Below are 8,702 nucleotides of genomic sequence, written 5' to 3'. Positions count from 1 at the left end.
TGTTACTTTGTACATACTTAGTCGTTGTGTTTGCATTTATTTTTTGCATGCGAGTATAGTGGAGAGAAGTTTGGAAGCATAGTAATGGAAATGTTTGGGAAGTTTGGATCAGTTTCAGAAGCACTAGAAGATCAATTACCATCTACCTTGGATTTTGCAATGGAGGTTTCTGCAGTTGAAATGTTAAGGGTCTGGCAAGTAGTGTGGTTTTTGATACATATGGACTTGGTTGGGACTAGTTTCTGCTTCAAGAAAGGTTCTTTATGATTTATTAAAAGATGGTTGTAGCTGTGTTCTGATTCCTGGAGGTGCTAGAGAGATGCTCTTTATGGAACATGACCGTATATTTGGGCAAACCCATGTTTACAAGTGGTGATATATCTTTTTGTCATTTGATGCACGTTATTGTGGGGAAGGCTATTTTGAAATGTATGGCTATTTTTAAATGTGAGCTTTTTGGAGGGAGAAAAAAAAAGAAGGATGACGCCCTGTGGGCGGGGGAAGAAAAGAGAAATGGGCAGAAGAGATTATGACGGGGAGATCCCTTGAAAGCCTTCCTCTCGAAGGTTTTGATTATGCTTCTGTGCTTTCTAGCTGACAACAACGATGACGATATAGCATATTCAGTCAGTCGTGGCTCAGTAGCGTCTTATTCGTTGGAAAGCACTATTGGTGATTGCCATAGAGCTGCATGCATCAGGAAACGGGCAATATTGGGGGAGCTTTCTGGGAAGTCAAGGAATTCCAGATTTCTACCAAAAACTGCAGCGGATTCATATGGAAAATTTTCTGCTTCTGGGTTTGCTAATTGGGTAAAAGGGCGCATCAATGCAATCTCCTCAGATAACTCGTCTGGAGAGGTTGGAAAAAATCCATTCAACTTACTTTCAAACAATTTTAACAAACGGTCTACTTCGAAGATTCCCGTTGTTACCAAGGAATTTCTGCAATCCTGGCGAAGGCAAGCTCTCTCTCCGTCATCGAAAAAAATGGTAGTGAAAGATGGTGTAACGACGGACCTCATTAATGGGAAAGCCAGAGGAAGGTATTACTGTGGAAACACGCTCAGAAACAAGGGCCTAATATGAGGAATCAGGATGTACACGTTCACCTTTTATGCTCACAGGCTTTCTGCGTGAAGGAGAAATACAGATTCTTGCCTAAATCAGCAACGTCGATCAGGGACAAGAACGAGCGAAAGCATTCTGGAGGCCTTCATGTCTATCTTGATGCAGAGATACTGATTCCAATTTTGTGTAGGCCGAACCATAGGATATAGCGGCACGTTTTTCTGGCTTGGAGGGCAGCGATAAGTGCATCTACATCAGACTATGATGAGGAGAAAGGAAGGGAGGCTTTTGAAATTGTCTAGTGGTGTTGCTGTTCTGAAGATTGGTGGGGCTAGTGAATTGGAAGTTAGCGAGAAAAAGATCGTGTGACAGATGCATAGAATGCAACAAAAGCTGCTGTTGATGAGGGTATTGTGCCAGGCTTGAAGGTTTGTGCCATCAAAGCTCCAAGCTTCGATGAGAACAGAAAATTTTATCTACAAAACGTTTCCATACTCACTGGGAAGAGCTGCAGACTGTTTTTAGAGATTACTGCATTAAGCAACTTCTTACGAATGCATCTGTATGACAACAATCTATAATCCAGTAGCATTAATGTGCTTAAAGAAACAAAAACAGAGTTTTCAGATCTCTGTGGGAACCTTAGCTCTTTCTTGGAGCAATGGAGGGGAAAGACTGTGAAACAGGTTGAAGAGCTCTTGGTGGAGAGATACAGTTTCCACACAGGGTGGACCACAGTTCGTGATTTTAGTAAAGAGACTATATTACAGTTCATGCCTCCTAATTGTAAACTCACTGATGGCAGTTTCTTACACATTATCAACATCCTGATGGCAAGATGCACGTACGTGGACAACTCTTATAAGGTGTTGGGTGGATGGTTCAGCAGTTACAGAGGACTTAATAATGAGCTTTGATCAGGAGACAACTGCTGTAATTTTGGCTCGTTTAGTATCACACAAAATAGAGACAGAGGAAGAATTTGATGCAACTAGATGGTTAGATCATTCACTTATTCGGATTTCTTCTTCTTGAACCTTGTATTTGTTATTGGCAGAAATAAAACAAAGTCTTGGCATCATTTTCTCATCTTGCTTATTCACTTGTTTGATCTTCTATCCTGAAATTAGTCAAGGTCTTCTGTAGACACGACTTTGCTTTGCTTTGGCAAATCCTTCAACAGCGGTATTGTATCACAGCATAGATTCTGGAACCATAACCACAATCGATCAATTTTATGCAGCTTTTCGAGGAGAGTATGCCTCTGAAAGAGGTGGCCAATATTGGTTGCGTGTCTTGAATGTAACACGCCAAGACCCCCATGAGAATGTGAAAGCATATACCAAGAAACTTAAGGAAGTGTTTCATAAGTTACAAACTTACATTCCTATTTCGCCGGCTGCCCAATTGCAATACTTCTTGCATGGATTGGATTTCAATATTCAAGTACAATTGAGCAGTGTGGCTTTGGCTGATATAAACACCGCCATTGCGCGGGCAGAAGGAGTAGAAGCATGATTACAAACGGCCTACTCCTCTCGAATAAATGTTAATGCGGGTTTAGTACCTGGAGGCAATCTACCATTGACGAATGGAAGTCAAGGGATGCCTATGACTAACCCTAATGGGAGAGGAAGCATGGTTCAAAATGTACCTTTGCTGTCGGCTCCTCGCAGTGTGACTATGCCTATGACAAGTCAGTTGGCTCCACCAAATGTTGGAGGCCAAGTTTTGAGCCCTAATGTTGTTCTTGTGAGTCAACAACCAATGCCAAATCAAATTGTTAGGCTAATGGAACGACGGGTAGACGATCGAGGCTATGAGTCGAGTGCATCTAATGTCCTTGGCGAAGTTAAGGATATGATGAAGTATTATACCGACATGATTTCTAAAGAATATCAGCAAATAGCTGTTGATGTTAATTTCTTAAAGAAGCAGCAGAATCTGATAAGGAATCGGCGCCTTGAAGAGGGTGGACCCTCAAGATTCAGCTATAAGTGGTGTGGTGGACAACATTTCCCTAGAAATTGTCCAAATGTTAAATGTGACATTTGTGGGAAGTCAGGCCACTTAACCGCTACATGTTGGAGTAAGATTAGTTCCCTCCAACAAGGGAGTAAACAGCCAGGTCCAGTTAATCATAGAGTGCAAGGTAATAACTTGTAGCAAAATGATGTACCAAGACAAATATTGCAAAGGGGAAAGACCACTATAGAAGAGTTACCACAAGGCAATGGAGTCAGCCTTATCGAGGCTGTACGAGTCAATGATGCTAAAACCTCTAACCTACGAGCCGTGATAAGAGGCCAAAAGGCTAAAGAGGTTGACAAAGATAATGCAAAATCAATTGAGGGAAACCCTAAGCAAGGGGATAAGGGGACGCAAGTCCAGAATCCTGGCGTGGAAGGTGGACCTCTAAGGCCCGTTGACAAGAAAGTCGATCCTAAGAAGGATGAGGAAGTTCCAAGAAAGAAGGCAAGAGCTAAAAAAGAAGCACCAAAGCCGGTCCCGAGACCAAAAGAAAGAATAGTTTGGCGAGAAAAGAGAGCTTTGGCTACCTATCATGATTTTGATTTAGCAAGTTCTCTTTGCGAAGTCAAACCAGACGTAAACCTTCTACAGTTGATCAAATTATCTCCAGGAGTATGCAAGGAATTCAAGAAGATCCTGCGTATTGGGTATATTGTAGAACCTTTGGGCATAGCATGAGTAGGGGAAGATTGGTTTGACCATGCTAAAAAGCATTGCCCTAGGGTTCCAGCATATGTGGATGGAATACTAGTAGAACATGCTATCGTAGACACTAGGTCCTCCGTCAATATCATGAGTTCAGAGTTGATGGAGAGGCTGGGTCTAGGCATCCAAAAAGATAGCTCCACCCTTCTTAGAATGCCTGATGATAGTCTAAGACAACCAGAAGGTTGCGTTACTAAGCTCCATGTTACAATTGCAAGTGTAGAATGCTTCCTGGACTTTAGGGTGATCCGATTTGCAGGACGTCCTAGCTATCGAGTCTTGCTAGGTAGGCCTTGGATCTTACGAACAAATTGTCAAGTTGATATACCCGCCGATCGAGTGGTTCTAGGTAGAGGTGCTAATCGAGTAATAGTCGATGCTTACCCTGAGTCTCCTCAGAGTGAGAGAGATCCTTTATCCTCTACTAAATTAGAAACAACAGATGATCCATCTGGTAGTGAGACATCTTCTAGTGACGAATCTAAAGAGGGATCCACTACAGAGGATATTTATCAGATAACTCTAAATGAGCCGATAGAGCCGCAAGATAGGATAAGAGACGCGGATGTGATTGAGTTAGACCTTGGCACGCCAAATGATTCGCAGCCAATTAAATTAGGTTCCATGCTCAGTTCAGCAGAAAGGGAGGACTATGTGTCCTTGATTCAAGAATTCCGCGACATCTTTGCTTGGAGTTATGATGAGCTGAGAGGCATTCCTCCTAGCCTGGCTATTCATACTATTCCTGTAAAAGAAGGCAGTCGTCTTGTGCGTCAGAAGGTAAGACATATGCCTTTTGAATTGAGGGACGGGCTGTTTGAGGAGTTACAGAAGTTAAGAAAAGCTGGTTTAATCTTCCCTGTACAACATACAGAATGGTGTTCACCAGTTGTTATCAGGAAGAAGAAAAACAACCAGATCCGACTATGTGTAGATTATATTGTGGATGTACAACCAGAAATACAACCACAATGGTTTTTTAAAAAACCATTTTAAAAAATGAAAATGGAAAGGAAACTTAGAATTTCAAAGTTTCATGTAAAATTGAGCTAAGGGCTCTTCTATTTGCAATTTTATCAAGCATGAGAATGTGAAATCCAATGGAAAGATCAAAATTAATTAACTAAAGGCCACAAAAATGGAACAACATTCATCTATTTAAAATATTTTTGTATATACAAATATTACAAATTACATGTGGAACAACATATGCATTTTGCAATTAAAGTAACAAGATTTGTGACCCTATCGACAAATGATAGAATCTTGTATAACTAGATATCTTTCCAATACTAGGTCAAAATACTTATCGGGTTTTCTTCACCTTATTTAAAATTTTCATGGTAAAAACTACAAGTTGAATGCATGAGTAATGGTCTATCTTAAACTTCAAAACATGATATTGGTCTAATTCTTAAATACATTATTTTTTGTAGTAGGATTTACTATATCAATTGATCTTCACATGCAATTGAATCTCAAAAAATATTATTACCATAATCATAGGGCCATATTCATTAAAAGATGAACTTTTTCTACTTATCTACAATTTGGTTGCAAGCTCCTTGCTCACAAAGCAAGTTAGATGAGGCAGCATAATTGGCTCAAGTTTGGAGAAAAGTACATCACAAGGAAACAATGGTAAACTTGCTCTAGGTCTCCTCTAGATGTGGCCCACCCAAAAGACACATAAAGGACCCACTTAGGGTCATGCCATAGCTAGTTGTGACTAGACTTTGTGGGCATCTTGCAAGTAAAGTTTTCCTCTTTGTCTCCTTATTTACTAAAATATTACTATCTTTACTTTGAAATTCATGACCGTAGGTTTCAATACTATCCTCACATGTTTGAAATAGTTTCTTTGCTATTATCTCCTCTCCAAGGTATAGTACACTTAAAACAAGTCAAAGTGATGCATTTTAGTCAAAAAAGAAGCACATAACTTGAGCCACTTAATGTAAACCATGAAAAAAGAAGGATCACTAGGCTAAAATGGTGCAAATTTGTAGGTCACCATATACTACACCAAAATTGAACTATAGACATAGTTGTCGAACACAATTTTATGATCACATTTAATTATGTGTGTATACTTGGAATCCCAAAGGAGCATCATAAATCCCATTTAAATGGATAAATAAATGATAAAAGATTTCATATACAACATTGTATATGCATGCAATCTTAAGTACATACGTGTTTTCAACTACAAGTACTACCATTGTAATGAATGGGGATCACGGGAACATGGCATGGGAACATACCAATCACATTGACGGTATATAAGGTGTAAGAGGGTATTTTGAGGCATCACAAAAATTATCAAGAAACTCTCTTTTCACCTTCTCAAGCTTCCATGGCTTCTTCTTCTTCCTCCTCCTCTTCTTCCTTTCTCCCTCTTTCTCTCTCTTCTTCTTGCCTTTCTCTCTCCTCTCCCTCTTCTTCTGCAGTCCTTCTCTCTCTCCTTCCCCTTAGTTAGGACAGTTAGGTCTCTTTCATTACAAGTGGTATGAGAGCTTTGTCCTTGATCCTTCTCTTTTCCCATAGATTTAGGGCTCTCATAGTTTCTCATAGTTAGAAAACTCCAGTTACATCTCTTTCGCAGGTACACAGGAGTACTCAGGTAGGCTGTCAGCCCTCTTGAAGACTATGGCAGCCTTTCTTGGAGCTTTCCCAAGAACCATGGACACATCTGGAGGCGGGCAGACAAATTTGGCAGGTCGTCACTAATTTGCATGCAAGTTTTTTTTTAGGGTTTTGGGAAAAAAGGAGGGTAGCACAGTTAGAGAAGGCCAAAAACTCAGTTACTTTTCAAGAAGACCTTCTCTCTCCTCCTTCCTCCAAGCTGCCATGGAACCTCCAGCTCAAGAACCTCAGGAATCTTGCTTCCCCCTCTTCCTCAGCAAGAATGGCTGGTCCCAATGCTTTCCCTTCAGCTGGAGCAACATCTAGAGCAGCATCAAGCTTGGTCTACCCTGTCTGTATAGCCTCTAAGAGCAGCCCCGAAATTTGTGGCGCAAAAAATGGGCTGCTTCCTCGCCTGCTGAACAGCCCCCCCAGTCCTCCTCTCCTCCCTGATCTCACTCCTGGCTCTTGGCAAGCCTCTTGGGCAGCATTGAAGGCTTCCTCCTCAGCTCTTGGACTCCCCTTTCCACTTCAAGAAACCCTGATCTAGTGCAGTCCATGGCAGCCATGGAACCTTGGCATCAAGCTCAGAAATCTTGAAGATTTTGGTCTTTTCTTAGTCCCTGAGAGTCCCTCTTCAAGGCTAGCTCAAGATTTCAACCATCAAGAAGCACGGGAAGAAGATTAGAAGCAAGATTTGAAGGCATGCACTTGTGGGCAGCCATGGCTATGGGAGTAAAGCTTCAATTTCAGCAAGAGCTCTTCATGGGAAGGTCCTGAGCCATCCTTCCCCAAGCTTGACTTCACCCTTTCTTGACGGAACACAACCATTTTGGAGCTATGGAGCATGCGGAATCAAGTGGAGCTCTCATGAAGGACTAAATTGGCATTAATGGCCGCCTTCTTCTCCAAAAGACTCAAGGTAACCAATTCTTGGCTCTCATTCTCTCCGTTTAAGGCTCTTGTTGAATCCTATTCACTGGTTTGAGAGAATTTATGAGTCCAAGTAGATAATAGGAGTCCCAAACATTGAATGCATGCTGAATATTAATCCCAGTCATTTCCCTTTGATCTACTGGCACTGAAATGGATTTTACTCATGCTGAAGCTTCATTGAGATTATATTTTTGCTTACCCATAACCCATTTGGCTTCTTATGAATTGGTTGAGCCAAGAATTGATTAAAAAATCCATTGTATAAGGGTGAGTAGGCAGTGAGTCACTGCCGGTAAGCTCTCTATCCTTATTCCCCATTCCAATTCCATGCACTTCATGAAAATGCCAAAATTTTGATTCCTGAAATGCATCTCAAGCTAGGTGTTTAATTAATAAATGTATGCCATGTATATTCCGGGTGAGGAAAATCTCGATGCTAGGCGAGGTGGCAAGACAAAAGAGGGGTGATCCCCCCTTGCCATCAAAGACCCTGAAGGGCTGCACAACCCAGCCCAGGGGGAACTTTGCCCACCTCCCGGTGATTCGGAGCCCAAAGAATTATTGTAGCTGCAGGTACATTTGATGGAATAGCCCGAATCCTGATCATTTGAGTCTACAAGCCCCTACATGCATTGGTAATGTCAGGAATCACTTGGTAATATATGGTGGATGCAATGCAAGAAGGGCAGGGTATGCAGTTATGGAAAGGGTCTCAGCAATGAGCTACGGATGCAAAGGATGTATGGCTTTATGTGGCATTGAGAGCCACCATTGAGGCCCTGGATGTCTGGGATAATATCCTCACCATTGGGATAAGGTATGCTCCTTGAGGGAGTCTTTTGCAGGGTATTGCAGACAGTCGGTCTACAAAAGTTGATTATAACAAAGCCTTCTTGTGTGATTGAGTGCTGGCTCTATAGCTTGATTTGAAGAGGGCATCCTCATCTTCTATCTGAACTAAAAAGCTCCCCATTCCGCCTTACGGTTTGGGAGATACACTCAGTTTTGTGCTTAGAGGTACTGTGGGACAGGCAGCAGTCCTACACAATCAGCCCACAAAATTTGATTACAGCAAAGCCTTTTTGTGTGATTGAGCACAAGTTGTATAGCTTGATTTGAAGAGGGCATCTTCCCCTTCAATCTAAACTAAAAATCTCCCCATTCCGCCCTACGGTTTGGGAGGTACACTCAGTTTTGTGCCCAGAGGTAATATGGGACAGGTAGCAGTCCTAAACAGTTAGCCCACAAAAAGTGATTACAGAAAAGCCTTGATCATCTATTTTCAGAGATATTTTTAATAGCCTCGTAGAGGGGATCGAGAGCTTTCATTTTAAT

This window comes from Lygodium microphyllum, chromosome 27 (genome assembly GCF_053477565.2).
Source record: "Lygodium microphyllum isolate KBCC chromosome 27, Lygodium_microphyllum_v1.1.10, whole genome shotgun sequence".
Taxonomy (NCBI): domain Eukaryota; kingdom Viridiplantae; phylum Streptophyta; class Polypodiopsida; order Schizaeales; family Lygodiaceae; genus Lygodium; species Lygodium microphyllum.
Note: the sequence above shows the minus strand (reverse complement) of the source record.